Below are 18,439 nucleotides of genomic sequence, written 5' to 3' on the forward strand. Positions count from 1 at the left end.
GCTCTTTGAGGCAATAATGGTTGAAAACGGCTCACATAAATGTTCTGCTGGGCCATATCCAAGATCAGTTAAGCATTAATTAGTATATACATTTAAACACAAAAGACGTGTTGTGTGGATGTTAGGTTAGCTTGACGAGGGGTGGGTGGAGCATTTTATAATGTGCATGTACAGTGGTGGACATAATTGTTGGTACCCCTCAGTTAAAAAAATTACGTCCACAATGCTCACTGAAATGACTTGAAACGTTCAAAAGTAACAATAAATTAAAATGTATTGAAAATTAAATAATCAAAATCAGCCATTACTTTTGAGTTGTTGATTAACAGAATTATTTAAAAAAAAGAAAAAATTAAATAGGGCTGGATGATGGTACCCATAACTTAATATTTTGTTGCACAACCTTTTGAGGCAATGACTGCAATGAAACAGTTTCTGTATTTGTCAATGAGCCTTCTGCACCTGTCCACAGGTATTTTGGCCCACTCCTCATGAGCAAACTGCTCCAGTTGTCTCAGGTTTGAAGGGTGTCTTCTCCAAATGGCATGTTTCAGCTCTTTCCACAGATGTTCAATGGGATTCAGATCTGGGCTCATAGAAGGCCACTTCAGAATAGTCCAACGCTTTTCTCTCATCCATTCTTGGGGTTTTTTGGCTGTGTGTTTTGGATCATTGTCCTGTTGGAAGACCCATGACCTGCGACTGAGACCAAGCTTTCTGACACTAGGCAGCACATTTCTACCCAGAATGCCTTGATAATCTGGAGATTTCATTTGACCTTGCACAACTTCAAGACACCCTGTGCCAGATGCAGCATAACCCTAACCCCAAAACAGAACTGAGCCTCCTCCATGTTTCACAGTAGGGACAATGTTCTTTTGGTTATATGCTTCATTTTGAGTCTACCAACATAGAGCTGATGTGCCTTACCAAAAATTCACAACTGGAAAAACTTGCAGACTGGAAAAACAAATTCCAGTCTGGCTTTTTTATGATTTCCTTTTTAACAGTGGTGTCCTTCTTTAAATTAAGGCAATTTGATCTAATACAGTTTGTCACATAAGTTCTACTGTAAATATATACAGAGAGCAGCTCTCCAGCTGACTCTACTGCTGTTAGAAATCTGGAGGTTCTCTTTGACGGCTCAGTATAAGTGTCTCCCCATAGATGGAACATTACAAATTGACCTTGACTTTAGTTTAGATGCAGAAAGTTGTTCTGCATTCATGTGGTTTTGGAAGATTTTGGATTTAAGAGTACTCTCCTACAACTGTCGTGGCCTGCGTTTGGGTCAGAGTGCAGAGGACCGAGCCCGCCGAGTTGTTGTAGACCAACTGCTGGAAAAATGTGATGTGCTTTGCGTACAAGAGACCTTTTTAACAAAGCAGGACTTGGAGGGATTAAACTCAATGCATGAGAATTTCCATGGGGCTGGGGAGTCCACGACGGATATTTATGATGGAATAATAAGAGGTCGAATATCAGGGGGAGTAGCCATCCTCTGGGATAAAAGACTTGATTCCTGTATAAATATCAGAAGGATGGAAGTGGACTGGTGTATAGCTATACACTCAACACAGAACGGCAAGGAATGTGTCATCCTTAATGTGTACACCCCCTATGAGTGTCATCAAAATGAAACAGAGTTTCTTAATAGGCTTGCTTTTATTAACTCTTTTATGCAAGATTATACATTTTTAAATGTGTTTGTTATTGGTGATATGAACTCTGACGTCTCTGACAACAAATCTATTTTTGCGAATCATTTGAAACATTTCTGTGTGGATAATGGTCTGACACTCTCATCTGAAATCTTGCTGCCTGAAGATAGTTTTACACACATTAATGAAGCATGGCATATGACTTCCTGGTTAGACCATTGTATTACAACAGCTGATGCTCATGCCTCCCTGACTAACATTACGATTTTTTATGAACTGTCATTTGCTGACCATATTCCTTTTGGGATGCAAATAAATTTGCTGAGTTTACCTTTGAGGCAAAGGTACAATCCTGATAGTTCCTCATATTTGGATTGGAGCACTCTCTCAAAAGATGAAGTGTCATTGTACTCTGTATATTCAGATACATTATTAAGTTCCATTTCTCTGCCTAGAGAAGCAATTACATGTAGAAGTGGAAATTGCAAAAACCCTGCTCATGTCTCTGCTATCTCCTCTCTGTACAAGAATATAACGAAAGCTTTGCTTGATTCTAGTAGCTTCTTAAGAGCACGAGAAGCCTCAAAGGAATGGGTTCTCGCTGGGAAACCAAGGCCTGGGCCAGTTTTTGAGCAAAAACGGGTTACCAATGCAAGATATAAGTATGCAAAAGTTTTTATTTGTAAAAACGACCAGGAAATGAGAGCTGACTCTTCTGGAAACTTCTGGAAAGAAGTGAAAGTTAATACTGCTGGCATAAAAACAATTCCATGTGTGGTAGACGGGGCCTCTGGCACTGAAAATATTTAAGAGCTATGGCGACAACACTACATAAGAATATTCAACTGTGTCCAGACTGATCTGTATGTAGTCAATGATGCTGATACCACTGGTATAATCACAACACATAATGTTCACTAAGCCATCTCCAGACTGTCTAATAACAAAGCTACTGGACTTGATGGGGTATCTTCTGAGCATGTGAAGTTTGCCAGTGGAAGGGGAACTCCACTACTTGCAATGTGTTTTACAGCTTTTCTTGTTCATGGATTTTTACCAGACTCCATGATAGCTGTAATGTTAGTACCAGTGTTAAAAAACAAAGCTGGAAAGATTGGTTGCACTGAAAACTACAGACTAATTGCTCTGGCTAGTATTCTATCTAAACTCGTTGAGATAATCCTGCTGGACATGATTACAGAGTTTGTGAAAACAACTCACAATCAATTTGGGTTCAAAGAAAAGCTTGGTACTGACGTGTGTATATATGCTCTTAAAGAAATGATTTACAAATATAGGAGTCTAAATTCCTCTGTTTTTCTGTGTTTTTTAGATGCCTCTAAAGCAATTGACAGGGTAAATCATAAGAAATTATTTATGAAACTGACGAAGAGAGGTGTACCCAAATGTGTTGTGTGTATTCTGCCGTATTGGTAAGCTCAACAAACAAAGCAGGTTAAATGGGGAAACCAGGTGTCAGAACCTTTTAAATCCACCAACGGGGTGAGACAAGGGGGCATTCTCTCTCCTATTCTGTTTAATTTATATTTGGATGATTTGTCTCTTAAACTTAACGCCTGTCACACTGGTTGTGTGGCTGGAGATCTAATTATCAACCATTTGATGTATGCTGACGATCTAGTTGTGTTGAGTCCAAGTACTGCTGGTCTTCAACAATCGCTTAACATCTGTTCTGCTTATGGGCCTGATAATGACATCATTTTTAATGCACAAAAAAGTCTGATTATGATCTCTCGGACAAAAGAAGACAAAAACCAAAAATTCTCTGATTTTTACCTGTCAAATGCTGTCCTTGTGTGTACTAATAAGATCAACTATATTGGGCATATCATTTCAGAAGACTTGTCTTGGGCGACTATAAAAGTGCCAGTAGGAGAAAGCTGCAGGCGGCGTACAATGATGCTGTCAGACTGCTTTTAAAAAAGCCAAGGAGGACAAGTGCTAGGGAGCTTTTTGTTTCACTCAGAATTAACACTCTCTGGGCTTGCATGCGCTCGCTTATGTTCAAATTTATCTGCAGATTAAACGCTTCAGAGAATACTCTCATCTTGGCTATAAGCAACATTAGATTTAGTGCAATACGTTTCCGGTCAAATCTATGGAAACACTGGAGGGACTGTCTTTGTACTTGTCTTTGTAATTAAGGTTTTATAGTGTGGTATGTATATGTAATCTTTTTATCTTGGTATTTATTCTTATCCTTTTTTAATCAATTTATTTTTATTAAGTATCTTTTCATTAACTTTTTTATTAACCGTAACTATACACCATACCTCAGCTTGTGTATTCTTGACACTGTATTTTTTTAAACGTGGTAGGTCTGTGTACTCCTTTTTACTGATTGGACCATGAGTCTGGAATAAATTCTATCTATCCATCTATCTATATCAGACTTAAGGTCACAAAACAGCATCCAGATGTTTGGAGCAAAGAGCTGGAAGCTGAGTTTCTGCACAAACTTTGGGTCTTTTTAACAAACACAACATGTTTAGAGTGGAATCAATGAATGTTTACAAACACAATGTTTACAAACACAACAACAACAACAGCTTGACTCTCACTAACAGACTGATGAAGACTTTGACATCTTCATCACTGTTTCTTCAACTTACAAAAGAATAAACACAGAAATCTGTCTGCAGTTAAACAGGTTCTGGATTCTGACAAACATTTAGATTTTCTGGATTTACGTGTCGCACGGTGGGACGTGTCCTACGGTGGAGCACGTGATGCTGTAGTATCGCGAGAGCCGACGAGAGGAGTGTGGTGAGTTTACTTGGCGGCGCGTAAGTTGTGAACAAACATTTTTGATTTATTTAATTACACCGCCATATTTAAATAATCCAGAAAGTTAAAAAATAAAAATCTTAAAAAGTTTGTCAAGCATTTGCCAGCCTGGATGACCTGGAGGACCTGGAGGATCTGGAGAATTACATCGACGAGTGTTTCAATACCTGCCTCATGAAGAAATCCAACACCGCCACTCCGTCCACCAAACGCAACCGTCCGGAAGACTCCCCGGGGGCTGCCTCCTCCCCAGGCAGCAACATGAGTGATATCCTGGATTCGATTGATAAAAGGCTCTCCAGCCTTGATTGACGTTTAAATCTGCTGGAGATCCTCCATAAGGAATTCCAAGGTCTGCGAGAGTCTCTGGAGTTCAGCCAACAGCAGGTGCAGGAGCTCGCAGCGGAGAACCAGGCCCTCAGAGAGACCGTGAAGATCTTGGGCCACGACACCGCCCGTCTTTCTGAGGAAAACCGATCCATCAAGGAAACCCTCCTGGATCTTCAGGCGAGGAGCATGAGGGACAATCTAGTGTTCGCAGGGATTCCAGAAGAGGCAGGGGAAGTCCCGGAGAACATTGTTAAGTCCTTCATAGAGGTCCACCTGAAACTCCCCAAGGAAGAAGTCCAGAAGATCTCCTTCCACAGGGTTCACCGGCTCGGAGGAAAGAGGCCGGACAATCAGCGTCCCCGTCCTATTGTTGCTAAATTTGAACATTATAAACAAAAGATGCAGGTAAAAAGCAGAGGGCGAGAGCTGAAAGGCACACATTACAGTGTTAATGATCAGTTTCCAGGCGAGATCCTCCGCCGGCGGAAAATCCTCTTCCCGCTGAGGAGGAAGCACCTGTCTGCTGGAGCCAGTGCGGTGGTTGCCGTTGATAAACTTTTTGTGAATGGCAAGCTGTTCCGGGACCCAGAGGTAACACCCTGGCTGTGCTGAAGGCTTTCAGAGGCGCACTGACATCTGCGCTGCCCAGAAGAAACCCGCAAACTTATTTAATTGAATAGGAAATAATCGGATCATCAATAATCCACACCTCTCAGGAAAAGTGTTTTTTCTTTCTCTCACATTCATGTTTCTGTTGTTGTTTCGTTGTTTTTGTTTTTTGTTCTTTCTCTTTCCCTCTCTCTTTTCTCTTGTCCCCCCCCCTTCCCATGTCCTCATATGTGAATCAGGTAAAGTCAACGCAACCACGGTGAGTATTTATTTATGCACGGAACGGGCGCGCGCGCATACTAGCGCGCATAAGAGCATGCACACGCGATCCCGCACACACACGTTGATAAACTGCAAAAACCTCACTTAGGCTCACACAGGACACTCGCAACATGCAGCTCACAGCCAAGACAAGTTCATCCCCAACGCACAGCGCTTGTCAGTGTAGCAGGTACGCACAGCGGGCACGCGCACACGGACGGGCACACGCACTATTTAGCCTTGCACTCTCCCGGTTAGAACAGCTATGAACAGTCTTAACATCGTTAGCTGGAATGTGCGTGGACTTGGTTCTGGGCCAAAGAGATTGAAAGTGTTAAATCACCTGAATGATCTTAAAGCAGATATAGCTTTGCTGCAGGAGACCCATTTATCATTATCAGCTGGTCATCTCCTGTGCTGTTCCCAGTATCCAGCTATGTATTCTGCCAGTTTCAACTCCAAACAAAGAGGGGTTGCAGTTTTGATTAATAAAAATGTTACATTTACTCATAAGGATACAGTTACTGACCCAGAAGGCAGATTTGTAATCATTAATATATCCATTCAGAACAAGGACTTTTGTATAGCGAGTGTATACGGTCCTAATTTTGACGACTCTTCCTTCTTTCACAGATTCTTCACCTCACTCTCAGTTCACTCTGACTCCACAATCATTATAGGAGGAGACGTCAACCTTGTTTTGGACCCTGAACTTGACAGACTCAGCACAGCAGCAAACCAGCGTACATGGCAGTCTGCAAGTATTCTAAAGCAGTACATGAATGATCTGGGTCTCTGCGACGCTTGGCGCTCATGTCATCCAAACGCTAAGGGGTTCACCTTTTTCTCTCCAGTTCATCATTCACACTCTCGTTTAGATTATTTATTAGTCAGTAACTCCCTTTTGAAAGAAATTAAAAGTTCCAACATTCATCCAATTATTATCAGTGACCATGCACCAGTTTCTGTTACTATTTCAAGGGAAGTACCCAGACCCTCGGGTTCAACCTGGAGGTTTAATACATCTCTGTTAAAAGACCAGGAATTTATTGAATTCTTTAAAAAAGAGTGGGCAACCTTCTTAGAATTCAACGATACTTCTGAAATATCACCAAGTATTCTTTGGGAAGCAGCAAAAGCAGTCATGAGAGGGAAAATCATCTCTTATTCAACGCATAAAAAACGCAAAGAGAAAGCAGATTTATTAGAATTAGGAAATAAAATAAAAACTCTGGAGACTGCCTATGCTGCTTCTGCACAGGAACACATACTGGGGGACCTGAAAAATTTAAAGCTGCAGTTAAATGACATCATCAATAAACAAACACAATTCCAGATACAAAGGCTTCGACTGGAAAGATATGAAAACTCAAATAAATCTGGCAAATTTCTAGCTAATCAGCTTAAAATTAATAAAGAAAAATCAACAATCACTTCGATTATGGACCAAACAGGGAATGTCACCCATGACCCGGTAAAAATTAATAATGCGTTTAAAGACTTTTATCAAAACTTATACACTCCACAGATCAATCCATCAGAACAAAGCATCAACTCATTTCTCAACAATATAAACCTGCCCAAGTTAAACGAAGATCAAATCACAAATTTAGACTCTCCGCTCTCGTTGTCTGAGCTTCATGAAGCTCTGTTACTTATGCCTAACAGCAAAGCACCAGGACCCGACGGCTTTCCTGCAGAGTTTTATAAGGAATTCTGGGAACAACTGGCACCAACGTTTTATAAAACGGTAAAATTTATCAATGAAAGCCAATCTCTACCACCTAACATGAACTCTTCTTCTAAAACCAGACAAAGACCCCACGAGTCCTTCAAGCTATCGCCCCATTTCTTTAATTAATGCAGATGTAAAAATTATCTGCAAAGCACTAGCACAGAGAATAGAAAAAGTCACTCCTCACATAATTGACTTTGATCAAACTGGATTCATCAAAGGCAGACACTCGGATGACAATGTCCGCAGACTCGTTAACATAATAGACTTTGCCACCATCAAAAACCAGGAAATGACTATACTATCACTGGATGCTGAAAAAGCCTTTGATAGAGTAAATTGGAAGTTCCTCATTGCTGCCCTCCATAAGTTTGGGTTTGGAGAATCATTCATCAATTGGATCAAAATATTATATCACAACCCCAATGCATCAGTTAGAACTAATAAACAGACTTCCAACAGGTTTTTTCTTGGAAGAGGAACTAGACAGGGTTGCCCACTCTCCCCCTCTCTTTTTGCAATATTTATCGAGCCTCTAGCTGCAGCAATAAGACAGAATGAGAGTATTAAAGGAATTAAAACCAAACACAGCCATCATAAAATTAGTCTCTATGCAGATGACATATTACTGTTTTTAAGTAATATACATTCTGTAAATGAAACGGCAACAATCATTAATGAATTCTCTTCTATATCAGACTATTCCATTAATTGGAATAAATCTGTTTTATTACCACTGAACAGTAATGCGGAGCAAGGACTCACAATACCAGTTAAATCAGGCAATATAAAATATCTAGGTATTTATTTTTCCCCCAAAATATCAGAACTGGTGCTGCTAAACTACACCCCATTACTGAAAAACATACAGGACGATCTAACACGCTGGACCAACCTGCCTTTGTCCCTTATGGGCAAGGTAGCCACGGTTAAAATGAAAATCTTACCCAAAGTTATTTATCTCTTCTCAATGATTCCCACACAACCGCCATTAAAATGGTTCAAAACATTAGACTCATCCATATCAAGCTTTCTATGGAACAATAAACCTGCAAGAATTAGTCTAAAAACTTTAAAATCTGCAAAAAGCTGTGGAGGATTAGAATTACCTAACTTCCACAATTACTTTCTTGCAAATAGATTACAATACATCTTAAAATGGTTAAAAAATAATCCAGAAACCAACTCATGGTTAGACTTGGAACAGGCGTTATGTGGAAAGATCAACCTGATCTTCCATTTATTAGTCAAATAGTTAAAAAACAGGATTGTTTCAAAAGTATTAATATAAATGCCACTTTAACAGCCTGGTGGGAATTTCTCAAAATATCAAAATCATCAATTCAACCGTGCAAAATGACACCCATCTGGAACAACCCAGACATCCTCATAAACAAAAAAATTATCCACTTCCCAGCTTGGCAAGCAGGGGGCATAAAACAACTAGAGCACATAATTATTGATAGAAGATTCATAACTCCCCAGGAACTTCAAGACAAACATGGAATATATAACTTCTTGGAATATCAGCAACTTAAATCAATTATTACTAAAAAGTTTAAATACAGAGACAACGATTTAAAGCTACCAGATGTAGTTACCACTCTGATCAATTTCTCAATGAATAAAACTCTCTCCAAAATATACAAACTTTTATGTAATTTAGATAACAATATTTCACTTCCGACAACAAAATGGGATGCGGATTTGAGCATCAGCACAGATGAAAGTTTTTGGTCAGAACTTTGTCTAAACACCTTTAAAATGACAAAAAATCCAAATCTGCAGCTAATCCATTTCAAAACTCTTCACAGAATTTACTACACTGGACAGAGGATGTTCAAGATGGGTCTCAGTAACTCAGACATTTGTCAGCACTGTGACAGTAATCTACCCGACAATTACATGCATGCACTATGGTTCTGCATGCCTGTCCAGGCTCTCTGGCAGCAGGTATGTGCCGATCTATCAGTCTGGCTTAAGGTTTCAATCACAGCTTCACCGTCACTTTGTGTGCTTGGTGACATGAGTGCCATCGATGTAGAAGGAGGATTAGGCTCTATCATTTTCATAACTCTTTGAATTGCTAAAAAAACTATTTTAATAAATTGGAAATGCAAAAAAAATATAAATATAAGTCAACACAGAAATCTGCTGCTTGATCATATCAGCTTGGAAAAAATGTCAGCCCAAAGTTCAAGTAACTTTGAAAGAATTCGGTCTCTCTGGTCTCCCATAGCTAACTCCGTGACTTAGGGGGTGGGGGGGGCATGGTCGTCGCTGCTCCTTGCCCTTCTGCCGTGGGCCGGGGTGGGGGTCGGTGCCTGGCCTCCGGTGCCTGGCCGGGGGTGGTGGGGGCTCCGTTGGTCGGGGGGTCGGGTCCGGCGCCTGGGTGGGGCGGCCTGGGGCGCTGCGTGGTCCTCTGGGCTTGGGTGTGGGGGTGCGTGGTGGGGGGGGTGGGGTGGTGGTCTGGCTTGGCTTGGGGGGGTGGTCCCTTTGCCTGTGCTGGGGGGGGTTGGCGGGGGGCGCTGCTCGGGGGGGGGGCCCAGCGGCGCTGGATGGGCTTCCCGTCTACACCTGGGGCTGGGATCGGCCCTTCCCTGGCTCTGGGACGGGACGGGACAACCCTCTCGGGGCCCCCGGTCGCTCTGGGTGTCATCCGCTTCGGCTGCGGGGTCTGGGGGTGGGGTGGGGTGGGGGTCTTGTCGGCCCTGTCCTGTGGGGGGGCATTCTGGGGGAGGGGGGGGGGCACTATTGGTACGGGGCAGGGGGGGTTGACGGGTCGGGGTCTCCGCTGAGGCCATCGGCGGTTTCCCCGGCCGGTTGGCTGCCTCGGTCCCGTCGAGGCCTGACCAGAGCTCTTCTAGGGCCGGCGTTTGGGGGTGGGGGCCTGGGCTTGCTCCGGGGGGGGGCGGCGCTTTCTGGCTCGCCTCTCTCTGTGTGGGGGTGGTGGTGCTGGGCCTGGGGTGTCTGCGCCTCCGGGGGTGGGGCCCCGGGGCTGGGTGGGCCTGGCCCCCTTGCTGGGGGGGGGCGGGGGACGGCTGTTTGACCACCGGGGGACAGTCTATCATCTGTCCCCAACTTACCCCCTTCCTCATATAACCTCATAATAGGGTGAGGGGGTGGGGGGCTTAGCCTGCGATGAGCCTTGGGGGGGGGGGGTTTACTAGGCAGTGACCCCCCTCCTGTGGTTGCCGTATGGAGTGGGCCCCCCCTCTTTCGGTTTTATTTGCACCTTAGACATGTAGGGCCCTTGGTAGGGGGGGTGCTTGGACATCACTGCCAGCAAGCAGCGGATGTCCTCCTAGCACCCTACCCGCCAATTTTAACCGCACCTTAGACATTTAGGGCCCCTTGGTGGGGAGGGTGAGGGGACGTCACTGTGAGTAATCAGGAGACGTCCCCTTAGTGCCCTACCCGCCAATTTTAACCGCACCCCCCTTAGTACACACACCCCTCCCCCCTCAATATATACATCCCAACATAAACACACACACATGCACACACACACTCTCTCAAACACACATACACGCACACACATTTTGCAAGGAAGGTGGGACCTAGGACCATCTGTCCCCTGCCTCTTCCCTGGTGGGGGGTACGGGCCCCTTTGCAACGGCGGCTGTGTCCCCGGGGTGCCGGCTTCCTGGGCCCGGCGGTGCTCTCTCCGCGCGTTGGGGGGGTGCACATTACATCTGAGCCGGGGGTGTTCGTGTCCCTGGGGGGTGGGTTCTGGTCCTTGCTCCTGAGTGCTGGGCCCCGCCAAATTTCCAACTGTGGCCGAGCCTGGTCGGGCCATATTTACAACACCCTTTGTGGGCCCTCTTTTTTCCCCGGGGTTCCCCCCTTCTGGGCGGGGGCGGCGGGCCCCTGCCTCGCTCCTCCCTGGACCAACCGTGGGCCGGGCGGATGGCTGCCTGGAGTGCGGAGTGGGTCTCCCTTGGGGGGTCCTGGCTCGTACTTGGGGTTGGGGCGGGGGGATGCCCGGAACTCCTGGGTGGTGGTGGGGTGCTCGTCTGGGCCTGTGGGCGTCCTTCTCCGGTGGGGCCCTGCGTTGGGTTCTCCCGGCGCGGCGGGGGGGCTGCTCTCCTGGTTGGGCTGGGGCGGCGCCCTCTTTCCCTCCGTGCCTCCCTGCTCTCTGGCTCTGGGGGCCTTGCGGCGGCCCTGCTGGCCCTGGCCTGGGTGGCGGGCTTGGTCGCCCGGGCGGCGGTTGTTCCCTGCCGGTTCCCGTGTGGCGTTGGGGGGATTCCGGCTGCCGCTGCTGTTGCGGTGGGGGTCTTGGGGTGGGGATGGCTGGGCACTCTCCCTCCTTCTTTTCACGTTCCACCATCCATTTTAGAAGAACATAAACACTCACCTGAGCACAGGTGTTAGCTCAACAGACTGAATGACTGAAATATTTCACACTAGTTGGTTTTAAGGCATAAGTATGCGTGTGAACACTATCTGTTTTGTGTACATGTCGACAGGTGGACATTTTTGCATCTAACAGGTGTGTTTATAACATTTGAGTGTGTGTGTGGACAGGCTCCGCCCTTTTTTTTGTTTTTTTTTTACATTTGAACCTTACCATAATGATTAACAACCAGTAAACTTGTTGCTTTATGCTGCTTCATGGTCTTATCCCCCTTCCCCTCCTATTATCACCCCCTACCCCCCCTCTCTCTAACGTCCCTCTCTCTTCTTCCCCTCTTTCCTTTTCCGTCCGGTCCAACACCAAAGATTTTCAGACATGTTTGAAATTAATAAAGTTTGGCCTCAATTACAAAAGGGGTTTATTCAGACATACCTTTGGTTTGTCTGAAGATTAATAACCCCTCTTGTTAAAGTAAAATATGTCCAACCCAAGAGGCCCTCAGCTCTCATCTGTCTGCCTAGCTGTTGGACAGGACAAGTTAAAAAAAAAAAAAAAAGATTTTCTGGATTTAACATTTCCATCATTAAAGGCAAATTTGAACTGTCTAATACTGTTTGTCACATAACTTCTACTGTAAATATATATTGTTTTTTTTTAATGAGTTATCAAAACCAGAGAGCAGCTCTCCAGCTGACTCTACTGCTGTTAGAAATCTGGAGGTTCTCTTTGACAGCTCAATATCAGTGTCTCCCCATAGATGGAACATTACAAATTGACCTTGACTTTAGTTTAGATGCAGAAAGTTGTTCTGCATTCATGTGGTTTTGGAAGATTTGTTCTTTTTCTGACGTTCATGTGTGTTTTCTGAGTCTGATAGTCATTTTTCTGATCATTCCAACACCACATGAATGCAGCATTTCTCTAAGTTTGTTTTTGTCCCTGAGGGACATCAACCCTTTGGTGCAATTGGGACTAAAATGAGAACAAAAGTCACAGTTTTAAATAAAACCGCAGAATGTTAATTTTCAATCAACATCAAAACTTGTTTTCATCCACATTCTATCTTCTTTCTTTCTCTTTATCAGGTGGATTACCAAAACACTCCCCACATCTGCTCCTGGACCGGCCCTTCTGTCAAACTTTATAATCATCTGTTCCTCATGAGTCAGAAAGTTTGTCCACCACTGCTCTAGGGCGTCCCTACTATCAAGTCAACAGAACAGATAGTCTGACTCTGAGAGGGAAAGCAGGTAGAAGGACGAGGAAAGAGAGGATGAGACTCACCGCTTCTGATTCCAGACCCACAGCACACTGCTGCTTCCAAACAAGGAAATGAATCATTTTTCATTCAGAAAATGAACATATTTTATTGGATGTACTGGATCATGTAAAACAATGAAAATGTCATTAATAAATTAAAGCCGCAAACAGCGTTGTGTGGTTATTTTTGCCAAAAATTCATTTCACATTTATCCCAGGTGTGTGCCAATTTTGGTGAGTTTTCTGGTATGTGGCGGGGGTCAAATTTGATGTCAAAGACGCCGTTAGAAAGAAGAATAAAAAAACATTTGAAAAACATTATTGAAGTTTTTGCCGTTAGGATTTCTCATGTATTTCAATGCAGTCTGTCTTTTACTATAGGCTGGGCATGTCTTTTTGGCTGTATGCCATTCCTGTGTTTTTGTCGTCATTTTTGCGATGACAATTTTGACGTTTTTACGGTGATATTGTGCACGTGTGTGTGTGTTTTTGTTGTGTTACACAACTGCCCTGTTGTTTTGTGATTTGGATGACTTTTAACCTGATTTTTAGGCATTTTCAACCTTTTTGAGTGTTTACAGTTACAATATGGTCTTTGCAGTCTCTGAATGCTGCGGACCATAATAAATAATAATCTTTGTCCAAATGATTTTATATCCATCACTTCACTCGTCTTGTTTGATGGACAGAAAAGTCAATTAAAGGTTGTCAGGTTGTGGACAAAGAACAAAAGATGAAAGATAGCATCAGGTGTTCAGTTTAGACAGAAAATAATAAGAAAAAAAACGCTCCAAAGAAAAAGATAAGCAGACATTTTCTGAAATTAACACTCGGTAAACACCAAATGATACTAAATGTACCATTTGATGAGTCAAATTTTGAGGACCATTTGCCAAATGCCTAATAAATATTTGCACCTAAACAGACTAGTATTGTTATTTAGCTTATTGCTGGATTTATTTCTGTCTTTTTTTGCAGGTCTGATGTGATTTTTACCAGAAATCTTTAAAAAGAAAACAGCTTCAAGTTAAGTGAGAACTAACTTAGACACTGTATCTTAGTTGGGAATTCAGTATATATTTTACTTTTAATAGTTAATACAGTGACATCAATTCTATATTTTGTTTTTGTATGTATGCAGGTTTGAAGTCTTGGGGGCGGGGCTAGGGGGGTTCCAGTGTTTCACCCAGGGCGCCAAACTGACCAGAACCGCCTCTGAAAATAAGAATTGAGAACCAAACAGACAAAACTGAAAGCTCAGTTTAGAAAAGACAAGAAGGTTTTTGCTAAAAGCTGGAATGTAAACATTTGTAGAATAATGTCTGCAGACTGATGATGACAATATTTAACAGGAGAATCAATCAGATGAAGTTCAGACAGGACTGAGTTACCCTCTAAAAACAAACACACTGATAACAATGTGGGATTTAGATTCAATGAACAAAACTGAATGTAATCATCTTACATGATTCCAGTTTATTGGTTATTTTTATTCACCTCTTCATGCAGTAGGTCACTAATTTGCAACATTTCATTAAATCCAGGACTCAACTTAACTTGCAGTAACTTACAATAAAATTAAAAAAATAATAAATGAATAACATTTTTATCTACCAGTAACTGTGAATATATTCAGGCATAAAGGGGTTAATATTTTATAAAACTCCTTTTCTTAGGTTAGTAAATGTAAATAGTTTATTTTCTTCTTTGCTTGTCAAACAGTTTCCTTACTAAATGTCATTCTTGTAAATCTGTAAAGGGATTGTGTCTCTAAATGTTTCCAGTTGCTGTTTTCCAACATGTTAGAAAACTGTGGTTAGAGAAATGACAGGCCTGGAATGTTGAATGTGTTTGTTCTCACACTGATGTTCAAACTGGAGTTTTTTCTATTTCCAGTGTGAAAATAAGGAGAAGCAGAGAAACAGTTCAGTTCAGTGGATCTGAAGGCTGCAGAGCAGCAGATGTTCTCTAAAGGCTGACTAAGCATTGACAGCTATGTGGACTTTTCTGGAGGTTTAGCAGGTGGACAAAAGGACAGAAGATGGTGACCAGTCCATCAAGGAATCATCTGGAAAAAACAGATTGTCAGAACTTTGCCAGATCCACAGTCTTCTTTGTTTTGTGTGTTTCTCTGAGCAGCTGCTAATCACTGCATTGAAAGCAGACTGAAAGCTCAGCTTTTTCACACTCACTGATTTCTGAGTTTCTGTGTCTGCAGAAGCTGTCACTCTGGTTTCTGCATTCAGGAAACTCAGAAAGAGATCATTTATTCTCCACACATTTGGACAAAGGAACAAAGGAATTAGAACAGGTTCATGATTTCAGGATTTCATTTCATTTCCTGCAGAGTCAAGCCATGAGTTTCTTTTAGAACTACAGTCATGATTTCATGTCTGGATTCATTGTGTGTGGGGTCATGGGGTCAATGTGTCAATGGAGGGGGAGGGAGGGGGGGCAATGGGGTGGGTTGATTTTTAGCTGTAAATCACTTTGAGCTGTGTGTCATGACAAGCACTTTTTGTTTAACAAATAAAGTTTGATTTGATTTGATTGTGTTTTCATTTGGTGCCTTAATCCTCAGTTCAGTGAGTTTGTGAGTCTGTGTGAGATGGAGGTGAAACATGTGAACCTGGCTGTGGTTTCCTGCTCTCTTTCTGTCACAAACACTAACATCTGTTCATCTGCAGGTTTTTGTTCAGCCTGCAGGGATCATTTCTCACTGTGGATACCTGCAGTAGCAGTAGTAGGAGGCTGAATGATCCACTTTGACTTTATTGATCTTCAATTCACATCCACTCTGGGTTTTTTCAGCTGTGAAATCATCTTTCTGAGGATGACCGTAACCTTTATATATTTCACCATCACTTTCACGAAACCAAAGAATCAGTCTGAATGTTTCTGTTTCTTTCTTCTGGAACCAGTATCTGAAGCTGCTACTACACTCCCGAATTCCTCCACAGCTGAAAGAGACACTTTCACCAACTTTCCTGGTCAATGTTAAATCCTCCTGAATCAGCTCTGCTGCCATGGCAACCAGTGCTGCAGAAACACAGACAGACAGGTGAAGGTCAGGATGACAGTGTTTGTTCCAGGTAGACCTGGTTGGCTCCTGATTGGCTGCAAACACTCACCTGAACACAGACAGCACAGAGCAGCAGCTGGGAGGAAAAGCATTTTGTTCAGCCGTGTTTCCTCTGCTCAACCTGAGGAGAAGTGGTGTTCTGATGCAGCTGAGGACAAAGAAGGACCTGAGAGCTGTGAGATGAGAGCAGGACCACGTTCTTTGGGACTCCTCCTCCAAGCTCCCATCAGCCCCTGCAGCTCACAGAGAAGACTGCTGCTGCAGACGGACAGCTCAGCTGAAGCTGCTGTGTGGTTTCATCTTCCTGATTTGAATCTGACAGCAGATGAAGAGAATCTGGGTCACATGATGCACAAACACTCCAACACATTCATGTTCCACAAACACACTCAGCTTGATGCTGAACTCACAAACACACACTGTTATCTGCAGTTTAACAGCTGTGGAGATGCTCATGTTGATGCTGGAAGCTGCTTGAAATGTTTTCTACACTGTTTATGTCTAGAGAAAAATATCAATGATTCTCATCTGTTAACACAGAGAAGTTGCTAAACAACAGACCAAATGATGACGTTTGACCTTCTTCTCCTTTAATGTAGTTGGATTTATAGTAGAAGATACATCCATGCCTGTTTTGCACATGTGTCTGTGTGTGTGGTTCTACAACAGAATAAAGAAAACAAATAATACAATTATAAATGAACCAAATTCAATAACCAAACGCAAAATAATAATATTCATGAGTCAATAATTTAGCAACAGGATGTCTTCATAATAACCACTTAGCCTGTTGGATCTGCATTTGGAAACATTCCACAAACCTCTTATAGCATTATTATACCCAGAATATTATACCCAGAAAACTTATGACGTTAACTGTAGGAACTAATTAAATCCAATATTATAGAACTTCTAACCAAAACTAGCTTAACTTGTTAACTGAGCAGAAAATGTCCACACCAAAAAACAAACAGATTTTACCCTAAACAAACAGAAAAATTGTCTCACTGCTCTCATGGACGCACACTTAAGCTTAGAAACCCAAACTGCTCTTTCAAATATTGTGTTTGCTGCTCTGTTTACTTCTGTTTACAATTTAGAATTGGATTTATTCAAACAACGACGGCGCCCTCTAGAGTTGAACTTCAGAAAAACGCCTCAGTCCTCTTAAGAACAGCATTAATAATGTTAAGTTTCAAACAACTTTAGTTGTTGTCTATTTTTAGATTTTCTTTCTTCTGGTTCATGATTTTTTGTTTTTATCCTCTCCATCTTCCCCTCTTTACCCTCTCTCCTCTACCCATGATTAGAGACAATGGAAGTGATGATTCATTTAAAGCTCTGAATTCAGAATCCTCATGAAGAAATAAAATATGAATACACATATTTTGGGATTTGGGATTCTATATTTACTGAAACCAATGTCTAAAACAGAAAACAGGAGAATATTTGTCATAATCAGAAACACAAAAATGATGTTTGTGTATTTCTTTTGTGTTTGTTTTCAATTGTGTAGCCAGAGTTCAGGGTGTGAAGGCTGCAGAGCACAAACACACACATCTGCAGGCAGTTTGATTGTCTGTCAGCAGCATTTCCTGTAATCCAAACCACTGAGAGCAGATTCATATCTGCTGCTGTTCACTCATCAACCTCCCTCCTCTCTGCTCTCTGTCTTTATTCTGCTGCATGGAAACTTTTGATTTGTTGATGTTCTTGAAAGAATCACAAACTTACAGTTAAATGTCTTCAAACAAGAAAATTGTCTTTGAGTTTATTGAGAATATTGTTGCAAATAAAATGTAAGAATATGGATCAATGTGTATAAACAGAAAATGTAAATGAAAAAGCAGAAAACTGCAAAGTTCCATCTCTACAACACAGCTGACATAGTTTGATGAAGGATCTACAGCAAGTCATGAAGAATATTTGAGAACTGTGATCAAAGTGATGAATGAGATGAAAGGAGGAGATTTGATGGAGAGAAAAGACGAGCAGAAAACAGTCATTCAGCATGTCTGGAGTTGGTGGATGCTCCCTTGTTTCTGAGGATCATCAGCAGAGAGAGTCCACAGCAGTACACCAGACTCTTCACTATCAGCACTGAGTACAGCAGGCAGAGCAGCTTCACCCTGCACTCAGACTGGAAGGACAGCTTCACCAGGTCCAGAGGAGGAACAGAGGCTGTTCCCTCTGCTGGAATTCTGGAAGATGCTGGATGGGATGTTGGAGCTGCTGGATGGGATGTTGGAGCTGCTGTGGAACCTGCAGCTGGAAGTGCAGGAACCTCTGAAACAGAGAAAGAGTCAGAAAGAGTCAGCATGAAGCTGAATCTCTGT

General features: G+C 42.6%; 1 long non-coding RNA gene across 1 annotated transcript; it reads right to left on the reverse strand.

The window, feature by feature from the left end:
- Nucleotides 1-15,765: 15,765 nt before the first annotated feature.
- Nucleotides 15,766-16,527, reverse strand: LOC101166441. The gene is made up of 2 exons (XR_002875177.1): nt 16,153-16,527; nt 15,766-16,060 (listed from the first exon to the last, which is right to left on the reverse strand). It is a non-coding gene; the product is annotated as an uncharacterized LOC101166441 (long non-coding RNA).
- Between the last annotated feature and the right edge of the window lie 1,912 nt (nt 16,528-18,439).

This window comes from Oryzias latipes, chromosome 17 (genome assembly GCF_002234675.1).
Source record: "Oryzias latipes chromosome 17, ASM223467v1".
Classification (NCBI taxonomy): Eukaryota; Metazoa; Chordata; class Actinopteri; order Beloniformes; family Adrianichthyidae; genus Oryzias; species Oryzias latipes.